The sequence below is a fragment of the Adiantum capillus-veneris genome, chromosome 25, assembly GCF_014529385.1.
Source record: "Adiantum capillus-veneris isolate H3 chromosome 25, ASM1452938v2, whole genome shotgun sequence".
NCBI classification, from domain to species: Eukaryota; Viridiplantae; Streptophyta; class Polypodiopsida; order Polypodiales; family Pteridaceae; genus Adiantum; species Adiantum capillus-veneris.
In genome coordinates, this window is record NC_140955.1 from 122,492,505 (window position 1) to 122,518,273 (window position 25,769).

The window sequence follows — 25,769 nt, forward strand, 5'->3', positions numbered from 1 at the left end:
AATCGTAGCAAGAAAAAAAAGTTTCCTTCGTCCGCACTAATAATCAATACTTAAATCGTAATGACTAAGAATGGCCAGGCAGGTGGTGCATCTCACATAAAGGGGTCACAATCAGTCCAGATATGTAACTATCTCATTAAGCATTCACAGAATTAGAATTCAAGTAGGATCTTTGGACCGTTTACTCAGTGAATACCTTGAAAAAAAAAATTAACCTGAGGAGAGCTAAACATGCTCATATGATTATCTTAACCATTATATTGTACCTGACCTATTTCCCCTTTTCTAAAACCAGTTATATAATAGTTCTTTGCCTCACCTTTGCAGCACACCTTCCAAGCAAAACTATCATGCGAATCGAACTCTAGAATTCTCATAAACAAATCATATTGGCTAACCACTGCATCGAAGCGCCTAGACTGTGAACGCACTTTGTTTGTTATTAAAAAAAAACGTTTATCCTGCACCATCCCTGCCCGGCTCTCTAAGTCTGCCGCACCTAGCCTCTCACTGCTCGCCCTATGCTCCATGGTGACGTATTCTTCTCCCTGACACCTGCTGTCAGTCTCCACCTTTGCTTTCATTCTCTTTTGCTTAACACCACCAGGGCATCTCTAAGGACCTGTGTACTCACGTGGGAGAGAATTTTCAAAGATTCGGGAGATTTTTTGATTATATTGCAGCTGGTACCACCTATTTAATAGGTATTCCTAATGGCTTCAAAAAAATAAAAACCATTGATTTGTATAGAGATTCCAATTTCAGATAAGGGGTGGCAAGTGCATGTATCATGCCGCCATCGTCATCCGTTTCAAGTGTTGGCCCGTCTTGATCCTTAGTCTGGCATTTTTATGCGGCCCAAATAGCAGTCATGCATCGGGCATGGATCTTGGCCCATCCCTAGTTTGCGACGGCCACCACAAGCACGACCACAAGTCATGCATCGCTTCGCTTGCAAGGTGCTGACCTCCCATCGTGAGCGTCAGCACAAACTCCTCCTCACATCATCATCATCCTTGCCGAAGAAGTTTGAAAATAGGAAGCTTAATAAGATGAGGCCCAAGGAAGCCGTTGAGAACACGAACTTGCTGCAAGAGGTAGAGCTCAAAACTACAAAACAACTAAAAACAAAGGCCTCAAAGCAAGCAGTAGAGAAAAGCTGGCTTTTTTATGAGATGTAGCTATAGTAGAAAGAAAAAACCGTTGTTCTAGGTATACAGGACACCATCAACCACTTCGGTAGGATTAATGACACAATGCTGAAGACATTGAAGCTTCTACCACTAAAGAAGCTTGCATCATAGTGTATAGACAAACATCTCAAGCATAGAAACAGTATATAGTATACAGTTTACAGATCAACAGTAATTGAAGAAAGAGTTTGTGGCAAAGCCTTGCTAACTTGAAACAAATTTGGAATCCAGCACTGGCTGGGAGTAGTGAGCATAGATTTAAAGCCAATGTCTACCAAGTGAGGGAGATACTAGGAAGCTATAGAAGTTAGAACAGCAGCGGAAAATTGCACTTAAAGAAATCTGACAACCTTTCTGAGGACAAATCTAAACATTGTTTTCAAACCTTCACGGAGGACAGATTTGAACATTGTTTTCAAACAAGACAATTGCACAGGCTAGCTACATTGTCAAATATAAACAAAACTGACAACAGAATCATTATACCATACATAAATGGAACTGTAACATCGGAGAAATGGCAAAGAAGTCATGACAAAATAGCATTTCATAGAATGAAATAGAATATAGAACGATAGAATGAGATCTTAAAGGCAGTCACCTTGAAGGCAGTCGTAGTTTTCAGCCTCTTTGCGGACAATGTCAACGACAGAATTGATGAGCTCCATGCCTTTGTTGTAGTGACCCTTGGCCCACTTGTTGCCAGCTCTGGATTGGCCAAAGACGAAGTTATCAAGGCAGAAGATCTGCCCATAGGGGCCCGTTCGAACACTGTCCATAGTACCTGACTCCAGATCCATGAGCAGGGTGTGAGGTAGATAGCACCCGCAGCTTGCCTCGTTGTACTACACATTCACTCTCTCCAACTGCACGTCAGCATCACCGATGTATGACTCCATGGGATCAATGTCATGCTCTATGCATACCACCTCCCAGAACTTCGCACCGATTTGGTTGCCGCATTGGCAGCCCTGCAAAGGCTCCTCCTCGATCAAAGTGACAACTCTGTCGAATGACAAAGGTGGAAAATCAAGGGTCTTGATGTCTTGGGCATTTCTCGGCGTCAACATAACTGCCAATCAAAATGGCAGCACCCATCGGAAGAATCTTGGTAGCTTTGTAAAGGAAAGTTGTTCTTGAGGGTCACTTGCATTGATTGGGCACACCATGCGTGCTCGAGAATCCAAGTGCAATTGTGGTATATACCATTTAGAGAGACTAACGGACGTTGGCTCTGCAAGTAGAAGTTCCTCTACAAATACGGAGGGAATGCTTTCATCCTTGAATGTGCTAACCTCCTCTTCCGTGTAAACAAGATCCCATTCTGTGTATGCGGCAACCTTCTCAAGGAGAGCATCAAAGGAAGAGATTACCTGCAAGGTAATAGGTTGTGTCCGCATTTGCCACTTGCCAGCAAGAGATACACCATGGAGCTCTTGTATTGTGTAGATCTGTGAGATCCATGCTTGTAGTAGTACCATCCCAGTGCACGTGCAAGATCTCATGCATCTTGGCGAGGCTGAGAGGAGAGCAAGAGAGCAGTAGATAAGAAGATGCGACCATCTATGGCGACTAAATTTCCCGCTTGATTCAAAGGTATGTGTGCAAGTAGGGGTCCGTCACATGTAGGGCACGTCGGCTGTCACCCTTTTGGCACATGAAAGGCTGGTTGGTGCAGGTTGAGGTCTCCAAAGATGAAGACAAATTTGAGAGAGAGAGAGAGATGAAGATTTAGCAGAGTAAGAGAGAGAGATTGAGGCAACCTTGATGTGCATGGTTTTCCAAGAGAGGCAAGGTCAAACATGAGCCTAAAATATTGTCGTTATTTGTTGGATTGATGAGAAATTTGAGGGCTTGGACAATATTTTGAGATTTCTAATATGGTAATGGGATATTATCACAAAAGGAATCATTACTAGACTATCTATTGTTTCATGGAATGGTGTCATCAAACTGAAGGTAATAATTTTGTTCTAACTGGTAGAGAAGGTAATTCAAGCGTTACCTATAGAAGAGCTAAATAGCTAAAGTTGTATCGACACCCTTTGAGCACTACAGTATCATCCAAGTATTTGATGTAGTTCATACATAAGAGTACATTGTTGCCATCATGTTGCCATGAAAGGTGGTGAAACAAATATAGAGTGAAAATCTATGTTCTCACGATGTGTCATTCCTACATTTGAACTAGCATTACAAATACCAGCTTTAACATTCTCCATCTCTCCCTCTCTCTCTCTCTCTCTCTCTCTCTCTCTCTCTCTCTCTCTCTCTCTCTCTCTCTCTATCTAGCCAATGTGTGGCAGGACAGAGAGGAATTAGGATGTATTCTTGTTCTTCAATGATTGACATTTTTTTGATGACTACTCTTATGTGTTATCTTTGTGGAAATAATCGCCTATTTTGTGAGGTAATATGTGACAAATTACATGCTAACCACTCAAAAAAGCATCTCAATTGTCAAAAAGGAATAGAAGTTAGAAAAGCTTGATCAATCCGACCAAAATAGATACATGGGTACTTTGGGAATTTTAAAAATTTGAAGGTTATTTTGAGAATTTTGACAAATTAGAGGGGTTTGAGCTTCGCTTTATGAAAACGAGGAAATTTACATAAGTTTTAGTGTAATAACCAACAAAAGCTTCTAATATTGACCCAAAAAAAGAGAGAATTTCAAGTTTTCCCTTACTTTCACCATGCCATGAAAGTTTTCATCGATTCATAGAAAAGAGAGAGAGAGAGAGAGAGAGAGAGAGGCTTACTAATGTATTTAAGGTGGCTCAAGTAGTTGAATGTAGCCCCAACGTAACCACCCTCCTCCCCCCCCACCCCCCCTTATGTGTACGGTATGAGTATGAAATAATGAGGGGCTACCCCTATTGTATACGCTTATGTACAAAATCTAAAAACCCTCCTATTGTACACTCACGTGGTACCGTATGGAAAGACCTAGTGAATCCCCTGGGGGATAAGGTAGCTTTCTTTTTGTGCCATGGTTGTTTGCATAAGTCTCATATGGGAAAAGTGATGTGATAAGGTGTTAGCCTATATTATGGTACGGAGCTTGATGCATTGGTTTCAGGTAAAATATTTTTTTATTAATGTCATGCATGCATATGATGTGTGAAACCTTATGGATGGATGTGGATGTCTCATGTGTATGCGTATACTGCTTTCCATCCTTATAGGTCAAAACTAGCTCTATGTACTAGGAGGGTGAGTTGGTGTCATAGTGCATCATTTATGTATGGTTAAACACTATCAAAATAGGATTTAGAAGTTATGTTTAGTTGATGATCTAAATTGTTTTACACATAAAAAATCATTTCTAAAGGGACATTTGTGCTAGCTTGGAAAGGATTATTTGTGCGTTTACAAGAGATACTTTGATTGAACTCATGTGTTATGTTTCTCATGATGGTATCACTACAAGATTAGGATCACCTACATCGCTTAGCATTAGATGAAAGGGTTGATGACTTGGGGCTCTGATGGATCAAAGGTGTTTCCAAGATCTTCTTCTTTTTATTGGGCTCATTTGTACATGATTAGTGCATTGAGGGTTGAAAACCTACATGAATAACGTGTCAAGGATCTTGCATTGGCTTTGCCTAAAATCGTATGATTGGTGTTGATTTCCTATCACCTGTTGGTATTTGGAATCCTTTCAAAGCTCCGTCCTAGAGGGGGGCAAATTGGCCTCAGCTTATGTATGGCTCAAGTAAGCTGGAGATGTTCTAACTCACTCCCTTCAAACAAAAATTATCTCTATTTGTAGTAGGAGTGGAAGTGGATGGGTAGATCGGTCGATCTTTACATAGGGCTCGGTTCTTCTACTAGTAATTTATATTTTGAGGTCATGTATAGCTAGATTTTTGTACTTGCATTAATGCATGATTTTTTGCTTCATTTAGATGAGGAATCAAAAGATTCTCATTTTTCATTCTTGTGTCGATGATATATATATATATATATATATATATATATATATATATATATATATATATATATATATATATATATATATATATATATATATATAGATAGATAGATAGATAGAAAGATAGATATAGATATATATATATATATATATATATATATATATATATATACTTATTTATTTATATTTTTGCAATGTGGTATACACATATATTCACCCTCCACTTGGCCATTTTTTTTAGTATGTTTTCATTCATACCACTCATTTGGGGGTAGAACTAGTTTTGCTAGGTATCTCTGGATGCAGTTTGTCTCATGGATTATACTCCATGGTATGCCGTGTGCCAAGAACTCCTCTAGTATGAAAACAGTTTTGCAACTTTGATGTATACTAAATTTGTATAAAAACATCAATTATATAACTTCTGAATAGACCCTTGGGGAGATTGAGATAGCATAAAGCCCAATATGAGTCACATTAGTCATGCATCATGCACGTATTCATGTATGCTATTTGAGAAAGAATAATATATTCATGAGCATTTATGAGTAACATTGATTGTTGATACATACTTGAATTTTATTCTTGTTTGGATGTGCATGGTAATCTCTCTCTCTCTCTCTCTCTCTCTCTCTCTCTCTCTCTCTCTCTCTCTCTCTCTCTCTCTCTCTCTCTCTCTCACACACACACACACACACACACACACACACACACACACACACACACTCATTCTCATAGTGTGTTGTGCAAGATCTCCATGTCCTTCTCCAATCTTGAGAAGTTGAGAGCCTACACCAACAACTCTTGACTATGGAATGAAATCCAACCAAGATCAATGCTCTAAAGTGCAAGCTTATCATATTCTTTATCTCCATTACTATGCTACTATGCTATGCTAAGCTCTAAGAGTAATACAAGTGAGGATTCTATTTCTTTCTCGTATGTTACTTATTCTTCCTCTTCCCTTCCCCCACTCCCTCATAGCTCTCTCCACCTTTAAAGGTGTTTGAGGTCTTGGGATTGAGTTTGGGGATATGTTAATGATTTTGGAAGTTAATTAAGTGCATAATTTTGGTGTATAAAGTCTACCATCTTCATTGCATCAATGAGTTCTCATGGAACACAAACTTGTATTGTACCAAGTCTCTCTTTATGGGGGAATCTATAATACAAAAGCCTTTTGGAGGGGGGACCGACTCCACATAAATTTAGTCCTCGTCTATTGTCAATTTCTCTAACCCTTTCTCTCTCTCTTTTATAAGTATTGTTCATGCCAAGCTAATTTGGTGTTCTTATGCTCTTTAAGAATTCTCTTAAAGGAAATTCTCACTAGTATAATTTCAATTTCCACTACAGTCAATGTTATAGCCATATTCCATTACAATCTCGACAATGTCATTATCACTTTTGATGAATATGAGAAGCCAAAATGCGTTTTGGGACATTTCTCAAGAATTTGTTGTGATGAACCCAAGCGAGTTATCTCTATAGGGAGGATGTTAATTAATGACATGCTCAGATTCTTGATTTGGGCTCATATCGGTCTCCGTTTCCACTAGATGAGTACTGCACATGCTATTTTGTCATTTTCTGCAAAAATTATGTCAGTGTCATTTTCTACATAACATGTCCCTTACAATCTTCTACGGTTTGTGATATATAGCACGTGTTGTTCTCGATTTCTTTCTCCTCTTTTTGGGCAGTTTCACATAAGGTGCAGCATTTACCATGCCTAACAACAACAGAGATGTGTTCAATACATTTTCTGCAGAGGAAAAATTAGATGGGGACATTTACCCTATGTGGGCTTATATGATGCAACATGTTCTTGTGTCGAAGAGCGTTTAGAACATTGTGTAGGGCATTGATGTACAACCTGGTTTTTAGGATACAGGTGATGTTGAGAATGTTGCAGGTCTTGCTGCAAGGATTGTTGTTGTTAGAGTTGTTTTGCCTATGGCTGAGCAAGCTTGTTGGGATGTAAAAAATGCACACGCTCATGCATTGCTTGTGTTGTCTATGAAGCGCACTATTACTCCCCCCCACATACGTTCAGCAAAATCTACAAAACAGGCTTGGGATATTCTCGATGGTCTTTATGCATGTTGCAATGAGGCAAAAATTGCATTGCTGCGTAAAGAGCTGGAGTCAAAGATTATGCATGAGGAAGATGACATGGAAACTTTTCTTGCTGGTGTTAAGGATATCTATGAGCAACTTATTTCTACAGATGAAGTCATTTCAGAGAGCTCCCTTGTGCAGACTGTTCTTGATGCTTTGCTAGATTCTTACTAGACTTTTGCTAGTACTTGGAGACTTATGACCCAAGGAAATCCTGAATTTGTCAAGTTTGATGCATTATTCACATTGCTGTTGCAAGAGTCACTTTTCAAAAAAAACAGAACAGACAGCGTGCAGTTGACAGGCCTTTAGTATTGCTCAAAGAAAAGGTGGTTAACAGCAATGTAGCCACTTCTCATGGTTCTTCTACGAGTGGTAAATCACCTGTTTCTAATGCTTCTAATGATAGCAATTCATCTGGGAATTTTGTGATAAGGGCAAAAAGAAGATGTGTTGCCATTATTGCAAAGCTAATGATCACTTGATCAAGCAGTGTCCTAAGTTGAAGGCCAAAGAGGCTAAGAAGAAAGAGGTGGGTTCCACTACTAATGTTTATTCCACTATAAATGCAGCTATTGTTGAGTCTTCTGTGAAAGGAGACTATGCTGCTAATGTTGATGCAGAATGGGCTTTTAGTGTAGAATTCACTGATGATCCTAATGTTCATGATGCATGTTTGTCAATTGCTGTAGATGCTCAAGTGTGGTACTTTGATATTGGTGCTACAAATCACATTACCTCTCATCGTGACTTGTTTACCTCTCTTGAGGATGTCCCTCATGGGAATTCAATTTACTTGCACCAAAAATGTCTCTTATCCTGTCAAGTGAGTTGGAAATATTGTGCTTACTACTGCAAATGGCAGTTCTCTCACACTTGTTGATGCATTCTATATACCAAGGCTCAAGAAGCATCTTTTGTCTATATCTACACTTGCTAGACTTGGTCTTTGAGTCAAGTTTGTGGATGATAGATGTATAGTACATGATATCAGTTTCGGTGATGAAATTATTGCATCTGGCATTTTATTCGTGAGTTGTATAAGCTCACTTTATAAGATTTCCCAATACATTGTAAGTCATTAAAAATTGTTGGTTGCTGATTGTAAACCCTTGTTATTTATTTTTTATTAAATAGTTTTTGGTGTTGTCATATATATATTCCCATCCGACCTGGTTGAGGAACAACCAATCAAGAGTCTCATAGGAACCTTCAACACTCTTCATGCGGACATTGGTGTTATGATGCTTCCCAACTCGCCACCTTTGATTCTACTACAACGTAGAATCTTCTTCTACTCACACATGTATGTAGCGCCGGCCTCGAAGGATGGATATGGTAAGATCATTGTTGTTGACAAACCTTCATTATACTGAGTCTAGAATGGCCACAACCCGATGCATGCTCACTTTTCTCAGTGAAGGAGAAGATGCTTTCCAATATTTTCTCCTCCTTAAAATTTGGGAAGGCTTCCAGAGAAATAGGGCTTAGTTGGTGCTGCTCGGTGCATGTTTTTGTACACCTATCCAAGACATTGCCATTCTGTGTCACACCTACTATGTTTTTGAGCAACATTGTCATGTATGAAGCACTAAAACTAGTATTTGGATGTAATTGGGGAATGGTTGAGTGAGTGTACCAAGGAGATAAATACAAGTGTAAGGTGGGTGCTTCAGGTATAGGGATACGATATTTGAAAGTGAACACTACTTTGTACTTACATTTTCACTATCAGCGTTGGATGTGTAAGAGTGCAAAGTGGATACCCCTACAGTCTAGTGTTGTTAATTTTGTGACATTTGACATGCCCATTACTTTGTCAAATGGTGTTTCTGAGATTGTGCAAGTCAATGAACATTGGACACTCACCAACATACAGGAACACTTGATTATCTTGGGCTACAAGAAATCAAAGATGCTTACTTTTGTCTCAACTGGCAAAAGGTCAGTTTAGTTTATATGTTGTCTACATGTGCCAATTATTAGTCTTATTAAAAGCATTTTTGTTGTGTCACACTGATAGGCGGATGGAGGCAACCATGAAAGTGCAAGAGGAGTGGAGGGCTAGTGGTACACTGTCTTTAAGTTGATCTCATAGATCAATGTAACCGGCTCTAATGCCACATTGTAAAGCCTTCTATTTAATAAAAATTCAAAACTTTTTTGTCATTATAGTATCACCTTTTTTTATTAAGTTTTTTAGATTTTGTTTGGGTATTTGTGTGCACACCCATGTCTATTTGTATGTATATCAAAGAGCTTTGGGATGGTGTCTTTCTCTACAGTGGGGGGGGGGGGGGTATATAAAGGGGAGGGGGCTTCTTATTTTTCTGTCAACACTTGAGAGAGACAAAAATAAGACACACACACACACACAAAGAGAAAGAGAGAGAGAGAGAGAGAGAGAGAGAGACATGGCAGCACATGCTAGCACATCCTCCTCCCATGCAGCAACAGCATCAAAAGAGACACACACACACACATCGAAAGAGACACACACACACACACCTTTCGCGGTTTCTTCTTTTCTTAGAGTACACCGAACACAGTGATCTTCACGGTTTCTTTACCCTCACAGTGGACTTCCAAAAATCCATGCAACTCCACAACGACACTTTTCACGACATCATAGAGTATATACTCAAGTGTGCTGTGAGCTTTGAAGACAACTTCATGTTGTGGTTGCCATGTGATCTGCTCCCTACATCCACAAGGGTGACATAGCATTTTCAAAGAGACTAGCTCACTTTGAAGAGATTGTAAAAGAGGCGAACCACTTCCGTCAAGTGACAAAGAAAGTTGCAGACTCCTTCAAGAAGCGCAAAATTGGGCAATATTTCTTGTCCAACATTGACACTCTCTTCTTCCTCGTCTCAATGAGGATCCCTCCTTGGAGGAGATGGAGATCTTGCATTTGGCAGTGGGGTGGGGTGCTAGTGGATAGTAAGATCTCAAGGCCGCACCTATAGATGTCCAAAGTGAGCAAAGACTGCAAGCTACCAAATATCCCCATGGCTTGAAGAAGCAGTTGCAGTGAGAGAGCAGATTGTTGGCACCTCCGAGGTGCCCGACCCCAAGTGTCGTGAACCTACTACGATTCACGAAGTGGAGATTAGCCGTCTCAACAGCATAATTATAGAAGATGAGGAGTATTTATTCTTACATGATCTTGAAAATTCTTTTGGTGTCCGACTCGATGAGTGTCTCATGAGTGTCTTAGCCTCATATGCAACAAGATGGAGCTCCCCCTTCATCCTACACCAGAAGCTCTAGATGACAAGCTACTTCCATCGGGGGACTCTGTTGCTGACACAATTGCGCTAGTGACAGCGGATATTCTCGCTACAGAGTAGAGCAAAGTCACGGACGAGGAGTTCGTTGCCACACAAGCCAAAGTTGTTTCCAAACAAACTCCTATCTGCCCTGATCCGCCTAGTTCGCAAATACCCCACAAGCTTGATGAGAGCAAATCCTCTATCAACCTTGAAGCCACTCCAACAATGGATGATGAGTATAAGCAACAAGACGTAATATTAAGCATCTTCTACGTTGATAATTCAACCTTTCTTCTTTGCTTTTGGTTAATTAAAATTTTGCACGATGTTTTGGACATGGACCTTTGGGCTAGCCAAAAGGAGGGAGAGCGCACGGTGTTTGGTCCTCAAGCTACCCTAGCACACTACATCGGCAAACTACCAATGCAAGATGTCTGCATCATTCACAAGGATTTCTCCCCAAATGGCCATTTTGTTTTGTGGGTGTTGAAGGCCGCAAGTAAACTCCTATGTTTAACCATCCCTCAAACAACCCATGTAATTATTCTTGTGAAAAAATCATTGGAAATTGCCACTTTTGGCACTGGCTTCTACGGCAAGGTCATGCCACGCATAGCTCTTTGTCAAGCCCTAGGGGTTGACAGTGCCCATGCTATAGCTGCTTCTATACTGACATCCATTCTACCCAATGCTATAGAACGTCGTAGAGAGGTTGCAAAGCTCCTCCTATCAAAAGATCGTTAAGCAAGATGTACAAGCTTTTAAATGAAAATTATCTTTGTTCTCCATGATCTTTACAAAGTTCAATTTACTGTTTTGTTCATGTTCAGTGACAAGGCAAACTGTTTAAAACTTGATTTTGTACATTGAAAAAGCTTTGTCAAAATAATTTCATATAATAGCTTTTTTGGTACAAGTTGTGCCCTTAATTTGACATTTCATGCAATTTCCACTGTATCCACAAGGCAACAAGATTTGGCCCTACAAGACTGTTGTCTAGCCAATTCTCGTTGTCTTGTGGATAGCACCAATGTCTCAAGCTTTGTATTTTTCTGGCATATACAAAGCAATACATTTACCTAATGGACAATTTCAAGCCATCAAACAAAAAAAATTGCTGGCTTTGGTTGCCAGTTGATTAGCCTTTTGTACAGCTAATTTGCAACTCACCTTCAACCATTTAACAAAATAAATGTGGACAAATAGACAATAAAATTGGACAAAAAGAGACGGATTGTATTTGTCGCAAAGTGAAAATACATTGAGTTCTCAAGAAAACTTGAATCCAGTACAAGGGTTCCAAAGTAGATTGATTCCAATACAAAAGTTAGTTACAAAAAAAGTTTTTGACATCAAAGGTATCAGTCTTGCCTTAGACGACGTGCAAGTTGCATGTCCTTGGCCATGATTGTTACACACTTGGCATGGACAGCACATAAGAATGTGTCTTCAAAGAGACTGACCAAATAAGCCTCTGCAGCCTCTTGGATTGATTCGAGGGCAATTGCAGACATCCAAAGCTCTAAGATGTAGCTTTGTAGCACTTCTTTACATGTTTGTGCAAAAGGTGCTTTTCTAATAAGCAAGTCTATTGTCTTTTGGTAATGCCGGATCTCAGCAAACGCTCGGCACAAAATCGTCTTGTTTTTTGAGGTCGGCATTGTAGGGGCCTCTGAGCTCCTTGTGGCTTCTTGTAGAATTTTGACTTTTGATGGCACTTGGGAGGTGGATGGAAGGCATCTTCATCTGGATCATAATCCTCATCGTCATTGCTACGCTCATCATCATTGTGTTGATCAGAAGGCCTGGCACCCATTCCTCTAGGCAGTGACTTGCCGGCCACACTAGGGTGACCTAGGCTAGATGGCCTCGGGCACATTTTTCCTGGCAATGTCTTCCCACCCACCCTATGGTTCACTGGAATGTCCTCCCCTTCCCATGGTGCACGTTCATTGGACATGTCCGTCTCTGTTTGATCTGGGTTAGCTAGCTCTTCAGGTTGTCGATTTGCATGCATCTTTGGCTTTCTGCGTGCCTCAATGGTCTTGGGATTCTTCTTTGCAGTTTGTTTTTTCCTTCCCATCGTGAAAGTGCATTTTGGGGCCTTCGTAGAGCTTGTGGTGTTCGGTGAGGGAAGGAGTGTTATGTGTTTGAGAATGGGGGGGGTTTTACCTCTTTAAATAGGGTGGCCATATAAGGGCGGGTTCACATGGTGGAAAAGAGCTGCTAAAAGCATGAGAAAATAATCTTTTGAATTTTAAAACCACATGAAATTGGAGAACTATTCAAACACATAGAATGAAACATACACTTCTATAATTGCATAAACACTCAAACAATGCAAACTCTTGATCCAAAAAAAAAGAGCATCCAAATGTAGTAGATTTTTCATTTTCTTGAGGTTCTAAATACAACTACTACCGCGTGACCCAAAATTTTCCAACCCTAGTCCTTGATGCTCGCCATATTGTATGTCGTGCTGGACATTGTGAGGATCTCCAGTGTTCTGAGGAATGAACATGGGCCAGTGACGGGTTTCTTTTTCCAAGCGCGATGACCTTGCAGGTTCAATCCACACTTTGCGTCCAAAGGTGGTGCAATAAAATCAGTTGAACATTTCTTGAAGATAGCATGAGCGCACTAAACGTCCTCCATGTCTTGAATTCTTGAAGTAGACACCCCTGGCATGATAGTGTGACTTCTCCATATCTTGCATGCTCCAAAGATCCAATGAACCATACATGTCCATAAAGCATGCACCATGGGCATAGAGGCTGCCCAAAAAGGCACAACACATCGATGATCAAAACTAAAGCATAGTACAGACCAAGTGGGAATAGCAAGCACTCACCATATATTGTATATTGTTCGATTCACCCCATGCAATGACGACTGCCTTTGTGAACTCCACCACCAAATTTTGGACTTCTTGTTGTTGCTCACTGGTTGTGCTTGCAAGTCGTTGTATCTTCATCATCTTGTCAAATACCACCCAAACATGTTGTTCGCTAAGAACAACACTTGCATTGCTATCATTGTCCGTTATATCCTTTCACGACTCCCATCCACCTTCAGATGTTGATGTTTCGGCAGCAGCACCCCTTTCCTTGGATCGAACCCTCTTCAAAAAATGCCTTTCCTTTAGTCCACTCATGGACACTGGTTGGGCCACTTATCGAGCGCTTGCATTGTTCTTCTGTGCAACAATGGAGGTGTTGGTCCCATGACAACCTATTGAATTTAAGAGCCCTTCCACTTTTGAGATAGCGTCAAACAACCTCTCCACAGGATTCATTGTAAAGGCATAATCAATATGAAGTTTTAATAAACTATAAAAGATGCACATAAAAGCATGAATTGTGCAAAAATGCACATTTTTGAGAGAGAAGTTAGTTATAGGGTTCCATTCACTGTCTTTTGCGGCACGATTGGGCTCCTCTAGCATAGAACATCGTAGAACCGAATGCTCCCACACATGTGTAATTTGTGGATTGTCATCTTCCTCTGTTTCGTTGACCATTTCCATCTTGCATGCATTCCCCTTATAGCCCTTAATGCAAAATGGACAAGGATACAGAGCTTCTGCCCCTTGTTTGCACCCTAGAATGTACATGATTGTTTTCAAATCGCCACCTACATGCCAGTCAACTTCAAACTCCCCTATGCCATCTACTTGGAGTTTTTCCCCAACTAGTTGTGCCTTAATGAAATCTATTATCCACGAAATGAATTCAAAAATCCAAGCAAGCACTCCATGGGTCTCCTTGGGAACCTCAATAGCACCAAGCCACCAAATTTCTTTCACCGAATGCACACTAAAAGATGGTGCAGAATCCTTGTTCCTGTACGTTTTGCATGAAATAATGCCTTGTTCATGAGAGTACTACTTATCTTTTCTAATCTTTGTTTCTTCAAAATCTGACACTCGTCTAGCTTGAGCACAAACACTAACTTTGAGCGTAGCACTGAAAAATGTCCAAAATAACATAAGGAAAACCATAATTGAAAAAAACAGATTGCATTACTATAGCCTCACCATTAGGTGGTACACCATAAAAATGTATCATTGCCATTTGAAGTCTTCTCTAATTAACAAAAATATTATTTGACATTGAGTAAGGAGATCCCTTGTCCACCCTATCTGCACCTATGCTTGCATTAGTACGTTTCTCAACTCCTTTGGACTGCTTGGTAAAGATGGATGAAGGCATTATCTCATCTATGTGCAAATAGCCTCCTATTCAAAAGTACATGTCTTCATTTTGAGGCCTTCTTAGCAAGATTCACCTTAAGTGGTATAGGAAAAACATTCTCAGTAACTCCTCTTTCCCTTAAAGCATCTTAAGGAGACAATATAAGGCAATGTATTCCTTAGTACTATATCCAACTTCATCATAAGACTTTTGTACATCAACATCGCTCACAAGATTTGAAAACTTTTGCATCACCTCCTTTGTGACAGCATTGTTTAAATGTTCTGCATTCGGTGCTCGTCAAAGGGCTACGACATCAGATTTCTTGAGGCACAAACTTAACAGATGGATGCGATCCTCCTCGCTGTGGCCACCACATAGCTCTTGGATAAGATTCCTACATGAATAAACAAAAACATTATTACAAAATTCCTCCAAGAATGGACAAAAAAATTACCACAGAAACATAGATTGGAGCGTAGCAAAATGTACCTTGTAGTTGTAACCCTTCTTTTTCTAGCACCACCTTCGGGGGCTAAAGTCTCTATGGCATTGAAGCTCCTATTACGTTCCCTTGCACCTAAGAGCGTCTTTTTAAGATGTAGGATCTTATCTTCAAGCTTCGCAATCTTAGCATCCTTCTCTTCCACATGTAGCTTAAGAGTTTCCACTTCCTCCTCCGCATGAAAGATACTTTCACACAATCAACTAGTGGTATGGGAAAGAAGTTGACATTGATGCAAGACCATTGTGCACTATCAGCTCTAATAGTCGACAATTGCTTGTAGTATCCAAGAAGACCTTGCTCCCCGCTACCTACATATTGTAAGAATGAAGCAAGGCTATTAAATGTTGGGTACACATTAATGGCTGGATCATTAGGGTAGAGGAAACCATGCACCCAAAGGTCCACATTGGTGTGACCTGCAGCACAGCGTTGTTGTGCAGTTTGCAAGTAATAACGCTTTGAGGGTGCGAAGTCCTTTGGCAATCGAACATGTAGAGAAACCATTTCCTAACTTGACAATCTTGTTGTGGATGGGAGGTTTGTAATGTCGCCTAGCTCCATGGCAGGGAGCATAAAGTTGGCCTCAAGAAAGAGTGTAGAGTTGCAATAGAGGCACGGAGTGAAGAGCTATGGGATGGAGAGCTTCACGAGAGCTACAGAGTGGAGAGGAGAGCTATGGAGTGGAGTTTTGCAGGAGATCTACGGAGTGGAGAGGAGGGCCATGGAGTGGAGAGCCATGGGGGAGAGAGTTGCAGCAAAGCTATGGAGTGGACCTGCATCAAAGAGAGGGAAGGAGGAAGCTATGGAGTGGAGAGCCATGGGGGGAAGAGCAGCAGCAAAGCTATGGAGTGGACCTACAACAAAGAGAGGGAACGATGAATCTATGGAGTGGAGAGCCATGGGGGGGAGAGCTGCAACAAAGCTATGGAGTGGACCTGCACAAGAAGGAGAGGAAAGGAGGAAGTTTGTGCTGAAAAGTAAGAGAGAGAAGAGGGTGGGAGAGGAGTGAGAGAGAGAAGGAGGTAGTGTGTGTGCTGAAAAGTAGGAGAGAGAAGAGACAGAGATGAGTGAGAGAGAGAGGAGTGATTTTGGAGGGAAATAAAACAAGGTGGGAAGTTTCATATTTTGCAGGTCTAGCTGGTGAGATTTTGAGGGAGAAAATGGATTTTTGAGTATATATATAGGTTGGGGAGAAGTTTTGAGTAAAAGTGAGGTTTTTTTTTAATTTTTTGAAAAAAAATGTTTTTTTGCACTGAGGCTATGGACGCCCTTGATGATGTGACCAAAGAAAGGGGGGGAGGGTAGTTATTGTCATAAGGACCACCACTCTTTTGGGTAGAGAGAGAATATACCTATCCTCCCTCCTTAGCCTCTATTTCAACCTACAAAAAGGCTATGAAAGCCTTAAAAAAATCCTATGAGAATACCCTCATTCAATGGCCTTGTCTCCTAAACCACACACATTTTTAGCCTTAACCCTTAAAATTAGGGATCCTTACAAGTCCCTTTTGGGGTTCACATTTTTCCTAATGCTAACCCCCCTTTTCCTGAGCCATGCCTATACCAGAGAGAGAGAGAGAGAGAGAGAGAGAGAGAGAAAGAGAGAGAGGGTTCATGGTGTGTATGTGTGTGTGGCAGTGCACTCAGCACTCAGCTAGCTCCATGCCTTGAGTTGAGGAAGTAAACCCTTATGCACGAGGGCAGCCTCACCCCTCTCTAGACCTACTACCTTAAGCCTGAGCACCCCTTCTCTTTTTATATAATATATTCGTAAAATATAGAAGACAAGCAGTGCACTGTGATAGTCTTTCCACATGCTCACTCCGAGGGCAATTCGATTTTGGACGTTTTCATGCACAAAGAACTATGTGCACGGATTCGGGACTGAGCAATTTGTTTTTTTACGTTTTCATGCACAGAGAAGTGTGTGTTGGGATCTGCCAAAGTAAGGGCTATGATCTCTCTCTCTCTCTCTCTCTCTCTCTCTCTCTCTCTCTCTCTCTCTCTCTCTCTCTCTCTCTCTCTCTCTCTCTCTCTCTCTCTCTCTCTCTCTCTCTCTCTCAATTATATAAATATATATATATGAATGTACGTTGGTAATGTGTGTGCTAGTCTCCACCCAACCGTGCTATCTTATAGCCTCCCCCTAGCGTACACACTGTCCAGCCGTGCCGATGACCTTGCCCGTAGGACCCATGTCCTTACATTACCCCCCCCCCCTTCTTTGGAGAATTTTTTTCATCCTCGAAAACAAACGTAAGAAAATGTTTCTTTAGTGCGGAGACATTCTCCCATGTAGAACCTTCTTCAAGTTTATCTAGCCATTTTACCAACACCTGTCTGCCTGACATAATGTCTTGTGTGAAGCTCATAAGAATCCAAAAAGAAAATTGGGTTCATGAGGGATGCTTGGTGGTTAGATAAGGTCAACTAACACACCTGTGTCAATGACATTATCATTTTGTCCTAGCTGTTTTCGTAAACGGCTAACATGAAAAATAGGATGAACTCATGAGTGGTCTGGAAGAGCTAACTTATAGGCCACTTAACCTACACGTTTGAGAATGGTAAACGGTCCACTATAGCGTGGTGAAAGTTTAGCAACTTTTCCCGTCTTCAGAATTTTTGAATGCTCTAGAACTTTGAGGAAAACCTTGTCTCCTTCTTCGAAAGTATCAAGACAACGATGCTCATCTACATACTTCTTATATCGATCTTGAGCTTGCTTAACATTTTGTTGAGCAACTCGAAGCATGTCAAAATGGTCTTGGAGAAAATCCTTCGCTTGCTGTATCTTCTTCTTAGCCAACCCCACCATAACGGGTGATCTAGGTTGAAAACCATACAAAAGCATAAATGGACTAAACCTTGTAGACACATGCTTTGAACTATTATAAGCAAATTCCGATATAGACAAGTAGTCTTCCCAATTGGTTAGCTTCTTGCTAACACGCTCGTAGCATATCCTTTAGCACTTGATTAACTCTTTTTGTTTGACCATCTGTTTCTGGATGATCAGTCATACTTATATTAATTTTAGTTTCCAACTTTTGGAACACAGCTCTCTAGAAGTGATTATGGAACTTTCAATCTTCTTCACTAATGATACTAGCTGGAAGACTGTAGAGTTTATATGTATGCTCTACAAATAGCCGTGATAATTTTGGTGTCTTAACCGTAGTCTTAGTGGGAATGAATTGACCCATCTTGGTAAGACGATCTACAATTACCCATATGGCATCATGGCCACAATTTGTAGTAGGGAGTCCTACTACAAAATCCATAGAGATACTCTCCCACTTACCTTGTGGAATCTCTAAAGGATGTAAAAGGCCATCTACCTTGAGGCACTCTACCTTATTACTTGGGCACTGTTGGCAATTTAGTACGTACTCTTGAACATCATGATGTAAGCTCGGCCAATAAAATTACCGTCGAACTAAGGCATACATCTTATGAATACTTGGATGACTAGCACTTACACTATCGTGACACTCAAATAAGATTTGGTACCTAGTGTCTGAGTCGTTTGGCACACATACTCTACCTTTGTGGAGTAAGTAGCCATCATCAATGGAAAAATTGTTTATCCCTTAAGCTCTTGCTGAGTAGGGGTGGAGCTCTGTGTGTTGGAGTTTTTGTATGCGTGTGCAGAGACATGTTGATCTGGCTCTACAAAGACATGTGAGTGTGAGGGATCCCTTTTTAAAACTGCACTCCACACTTTAGCATATGATTAATCTTGTGCACACTTGCCACGTAATGACTCTAAAAATCCACTCTTTATTTCCGTGAAAGCAAGTGAATTAATCTGAGGCATCCGACTTAGTGCATCCGCTACCACATTATATCGCCCCTTGCGATATCGTAGCTTACAATCATAATCTTGAAGGATTTTAGCCCATCTAGCTTTACGGCCCTTCAAGTCCATTTGAGTAGTAAACCACTTGATACTCTCATGGTCAAAAACTACTTCAAACTCGGGACCTTATAAATAGTGTCGCCACTTTTATAAAGCATGAATTATGGCATAGAGCTCTCTCTCATAGACAGAATAATTACGTTGAGCTCTATTTAACTTTTTACTTTCAAAGGCTATAGGTCTTTCCTCCTAGAGGAGTACCGCACCAATGGCTTTATCACCAGCATCAGTCTCTACCACAAACGGCTTAAGTGGGTCAACAATTGCTGGGATGGGAGCAATGGCTATAGCTGCCTTGAGCTGTTCCAAACTGCATTTTTGGGCTTCTTCCCAAGAAAAGGTCTTACCTTTTGCTTTAAGTTGATCCGTCATAGGAATTGATAAAATCCAGCCATGCCTAAAAATATTTGAAGCTCTGCAATCGTGTTGGGATGTGGCCATCAAAGAATGGCAGCGACCTTGTGAGTGTCCATTTTGATACCAGAATAAGAGATCACATGACGGAGGTAGCTATTCGAACACTAATTGTAAGTGTTCGTAGTTGTTCATAGCTTGTACATGTTCGAACACTAATCGTAAGTGTTCTATGTGTTCATCTTATCACCTAATGAACCACTTCACCTGGGAGAGTACCTTACCACCCTTGCAACTTGGCGAGGCACCTAGGGTAATAAAAAACTACTGGCAAAAATCCTCACCTATTACCAACTGGAACAATTGGTTTCAAAGGGTGACAAGCTCATTTCAAACGGTATGATCTACCCAAGGAAGGGGGGAGTGTTTGCTGACAGTCATCATTCACTTGCTTCCCTCTCAACCTTTTTCCCTGACCTCTCAATTCCAATCTTAGGGAATGTACATATAAAGCTTTATACTCACAAAAAAAAAAAGATCAAGAGCAATTAGCAAACGAGTATGCACAATAAAAGTCAAAACATTGACTCAGACCTACACATGTCACATCTGGTACAGTGAAACAGAAACCTATGCCATAAAACACCTTTGATCCTCATCACTTGAATGATGGAGGGTAGGTAAGATTAGTACGATAGGAGTGTTTCTGTTTTAGAGTTGAGTGATTAGCAAAGTTCTCTTTTCCCACTAATGTGCCTCCTGGAGGTATTCCTTTTGTTTCCTAGTGTGTACAGGAGCGTGTTGCTATTGATAGGATTTGGACCTTCATGAAACCTTCAAATCAAGCGCGACCATCAACACAAACAGGTGTTTCTTGTCCATTAGCATTGCCTTTATCTTTTTGCATCTATGATTGTCTGCTTTGATTGTGATTGGTAGCATAATATTCAGCGCATTTGCTTAGTATCAAACATTTAATTCAATGCAATCTTTTGTCATAATCACTTGTTTAGGTGTAAAAATCAAGCAGTCCGACTAAGGTAGTTTGACCAAGCTAGGTATTAGAAATCTTCTCTTAATACCATGGGAAATGCCTTCCTAATAAGCAATGGTTACTTAGGTTCTTAATCCGATTTAGGCAGCATTGTATGAAATGTACTAGGGCTTTCTAGTGGGCTTAACCCTATCGACCTTTAGCTTAAGTATTATAAAGGGAGTTTACTAATGTGATGAGCCTGGGGAATGTAACAGTGTTATATGACCCCCCAAAGTTACAAAATTTAAATGTTGAAAATGAACAAACAAAAAATTAAAGTGCCACAATGTAAAATCTTACGCTGGAAGAGAAATCCTGGCTTGAATTGGTACTTCACTCACATGTATTGCCTATGGTACTAGAGCCCTAGAGGTTCCCAGTGTGGGCGCTTTTCCTTGAAAAGCAAAAAACCCAAGGCATACAAAATAAGCACACACATCATAATTGAATCAATGTGAAAAGACTTTGGGGAGTCAAAGAAAAAGTAATCAGTCAGGCGATGATTTCATGAGAAATTCCTTTTATGGTAGCTTAACTACAAGGTTTTCTAGATATAGCCTCTAGTCAGCCCTCGAACATGAATACTTGGCTCTCGCGATTAAACAACTTAATTGACCAGAGAAAATTAAGAAGCTTACCCATGGTATTAATATTCGATCTCTAGTGCCTTTCGACCGTCAAATTAGCGACCCCAGACTTGTTTAATTTTTTACCTTTACATCTGTTTATGCATTTGATTACATTGAAATTTAATGTTCATTGCTGACAAATTGTTTGAAATTCTTTTTCCAATCAATGTGTCTACCTAAAACTGCATATGCTTTTTAAGAGAATGCCATTACTGTGCCAATGTTGTTTGATTTTGCAGTGACTGAAGAAGGCTAAGGACATTCATCTCAAATGCTCTTCCACCTCGACGAACCAGCTTCAACTCAATAGCTTCCGAGGACGGAATCTACATCAGGAAGGGGGGCATGTTAACCCTCACGGCTCACGGACACCCCATCACCTACGATTGACGTGTATTATGTATTATTTAGTAGAGTCAGGTACCGGGCTTGTCGGACCAATAGGGAAAGGTAGAGTGATCGTCGATGAGAGGCGCACTTTAACTTGGACATTCAAGGGATTAGTTGGCTAAGCATGGGTGCCCAAGTGTGAATGGGGTGAGCTCCTATAAAAGCCAACTAAACCTAATTTTTACTCATTCTCTCATTTGTGCAATTGAAGAGTGCTCTTGCTCCATCTCCATCTTCTTCTTCTTCACCTCCTTGTGTGTGTGTGTGTGTGAGAGAGAGAGAGAGGGAGAGTGTGTGTGCGATCGAGCATTACGAAGGCACGACAGCGGCGAAGCGGTTGAGCGCGGCACGACTGCAGCTTCTTCTTCATCGCGGCGAGGAATCCACCACGAAGGCGAGCGTAGAGTAGTGAGTGACACACCCTTTGTTTTCTTGAGCTTGCTAGTTTAGGCTTGTTGTGTGCTTGGAGCCGTTTGTGGCTCGCACACGGTGTATTGGCAAGTCCCTTGCTTCGACAGTGCGGCAAGGAGCGCACACAGTAGAACTTGGATTTGGCCACCATTGGTCATTGAACATTGCCCATCGACCACTGGCCAAGACTATCGGCGGCCACTTTCCATTGACCATGGAATTTTCCAATCACTTTCCAATTGAAATCCAAGAAAGGTATTTAGGAGAAACAAAATATTCTCTCAAATTTTTCTCAAGGGTGTTGCACTTGAGCATATGTGCAATATTGGCTTCTCCCTCATGTGGGGTCCTTACAAACTGTGCAACATTCATTATGGTGAGAAATTTTGATAGATGGGCATTGTAGATATACTAACATTATAAATATATTGATGGATGTACACATAGAAATATTGACTATAGGTCCATAGCATGCACAAAAAGTAATTTTTTTGTACTTAATTCTATGTTCAATTTTTTTCTTGGGCCTATAGTAACCATAGACTTTGGCAAAGAGCTCATTGATGTTCATGCGAAAAATAGGCTCCTTGTCTACATATTATTTTAACTCATGTAAAATGGGGTTCATCTAGAAAATATGCTATTTTTGGACAAATTGAGCACTCCTTTGGCTTTAAGAGCTCCTCATGAGCATACATTCAAGTGCTTCTTAGTTTTCTCACATAAAGTGTGGTGGTAGCTTAGAAGATGATGCACGTTGTTGCGGCATGTGCAGAGAAGAGCCGTAAAGGTGATGATGAGGGCTTTGCCAAAGCCTTGGGACATTGAGCAAGAACTTGAATATAGGGAGCTAAACCATTTGTATAACGTGTATATACTCTGTGTGGTGAGGCCACTTGAGACATCAATAGTAGAAGGTGTGTCCACATGGTTATAGAAGATTTTTTGTAGATCCATGAGAGATGGGAAGACTGAAATATTCTATCTGAACTAAGAAGCATTCCCATCAAAGCTGGTGTCACCACCGAGGAAGTGACAAACGTGAGAACCGTGGAGGTAATCACAGTTCTTAGCATCTTCACATAAGACATTAAAAATTGAGTAATTAATGAGCTCAATACGCTGACCTTTGGTGTAGTGGCCCTTGACCCAATTGTTACTAGCACTAGATGGGCCGAAGATGAAGTTATCAGGGAAAATGATTTGGCCATACGGACTGCTATGCACACTTTATGGTGTCAAGCTCAAGATCCATTATCTACACGATAGACAAATCATAGCAGCCATAACTAGCTTCATTGTAGTAGATATTGACATGCTCAAGCAAAATGTCAAAGCCACTGTAGCTACCAATGGGTTTGATGTAGTTATCTATGTAGACATCCTCCCATAATTATTTAGCTCCAATCTGGGTGTCATATTGGCCTCCTTGGTCGTGCAACATCTCATGCATGGTGATAAGCAGAGGACAACGAGGAGCTCTGTAGGGTTGAAGGTGATCGAGAGCAACTGATAGGCTGCTTCCACTGAATTGGATAGGTGTCTTTCTACAAAGTGCCTAACTCCAATGGGACTTGACTTTACTTAATGGCCTCCTTTATAAAAAAAAGAGTCGCACTACTTGTCTTTATTCTTCAATGGCATCCCTTAAAAAAGAGTTGCATGCCTTAATATCTAAGCTTAAACCCAAAGTTGCATTTTGAAGGCTAATTAATATAAGCTAGAAGGCCTAGGTATCTACAAGCTCTAATACTAGCTCTGGAGTCAGGGGGTGTAGAAGTGGAAGCTAGCCTTGTTAAGAGAGAACACTCTATTGCATTAGATTTTTAAAAAATGAATAATATACATAGTGCTCTTATGGACAAAAGCTAAGCTACTAAAAGATAGAGATCATGGACCTTCTTTACTTAAATCCTTGTGGACTTCATTCAATTGAGTCTTCATGGGTCATGCATGTATGCTTCATGAAAGTGTATGGCCATATGTCATCAAGAGAGAGGACATTCCCATAGCGTTCCATTGGCTACGGAAATCCCAAAAATCCATAAGTTTTGATGGCCATTGATTGGCCTCTTCACACTTTGTACTTTCAAGGAAAGGAGTTCTCAATTGCCAAGGGATAGGAGCTAAGTGTACTTTACCAAATTTCTTGTAATCTCTACTGGTAGCCTATGTTGGTCTCAAATACCTAATAGTTTAAGTAGTTTCTTTTCAAAATCTAACCAAGATGTTTTAATTTCCAAAATTTTACGAAGGGGTTCGGATTGGCAAGGCAACACCCACCCTGGGTTATTATTTGAATATTTTTTTATCTTCACTAGTCTCTATTTTTAGTGTTTAACTGATGTTAATGTATCTTTGAGGTTTGGAAATTGCACTTCACCTCCGAGAAAGTATACGATATTTTCCACCTCATAGTAATTATATGATTTGGTTTAGTTTAATCTTTGAATATGATTTGATTGAGTTTTAAAAGTGGTATGCATATGCTAGAATTATTTCATCCACTTTTGTCTTCAGATACTTCTTCATAAACCTGAAAACTTTTTCAAAAATGTTATTTTTTGATCCCTCTTGTATATATAATTCTGTAAGACTTTGAAAATTCAAAAACCCCTATCAGTAAGCTCATGTGCTACACTTATACATTTTGAGGCGAACCCCTCCGTTTGGGGGGGGGGGGGGGGAATGGGGATGTATATGCAAGCTTTTCTTTGCTCTAAAGGGCTCTAGGAGCATCAATAATGGATAGAAATTTGAGGGAGCTTTGGATGTTCGAGGGGGTTTAGCCTTATGAAATCTTGTTCTGTATATTTTTGAATATCACGAGTGAGACTCCCTCCGCCTTCGGCGGAAAATCGGTTATAAAAGTACTAAAAGCTTGTTGTTTTCATCTACAATAGTGGTATGATACTAGGGGGAGTTAATCCTAAGCCTGAGGTATGGCAACTCAATTAGAGCTAGTCCATGCATAGAATATAGATTGGGCACTAAGGTCATCTCCAACTGATGTCCCAATTTAGGTGATCATGTGACAAAAAGGCGCATGTGATCGGCAACGCCATAAATAAATATTTTTTCAAAAACTTAAAAATATTCAGACATAAATCTATAGAGGTACATTAACTATACTGGACGGTATTTACATTAAATTCCTTCAGGTTTTTGCACTTCTTATTTTAAAATTTGAGAGGTAAATTTCAATTTTTTTTGTAGGTGGAATTACACTAAACCTGGGTTTTTTTTTTGTAGGTGGAATTACACTAAACATAGGATTTTTCCCAGCACGTCATATGTGGGATGATAAAGGTTTTGACAGTAAAATCTTCTCAAATTTTGTCGATGGGATTACAATAAACCTAGTTTTTTTTTAGCACCATCGACATGTGTGGGATAATAAAGTTTAATACACTAAATTTCTCTAGATTTTGTAGGTGGGGTAGGACTAAACTTTTGCTCTTTTTTATTATAGTAAGCAGCTCTCTCTCTCTCTCTCTCTCTCTCTCTCTCTCTCTCTCTCTCTCTCTCTCTCATGCTGGCCTTGTTTATCCTTATCTATATGACTATTTCACAAAAGTTCTACTAGAAATACTTTAGAATTATTTAAAGTTCGCATGACTCAAGGAGTCCAAGAGACAAGTACTGCAAAAGCTCTAGAAGGTAGCAATGCATTACTTAAGAATATCACCATTCCTGAGTTTCACGGGGAAGAGCGTGATCGCAACAAGGATGTCGTCAATACGTTGAGGTGGTCCAGGGCGGGCAACAAGAAGAGTGGCCTCTAAGCACCCTTCTAG

The 25,769-nt window shown here is 40.4% G+C and overlaps 1 pseudogene; it reads right to left on the reverse strand.

Moving 5' to 3' along the window:
• Positions 1-248: 248 nt before the first annotated feature.
• LOC147425570 (uncharacterized) lies at positions 249-2,702 on the reverse strand (annotated as a pseudogene).
• Between the last annotated feature and the right edge of the window lie 23,067 nt (positions 2,703-25,769).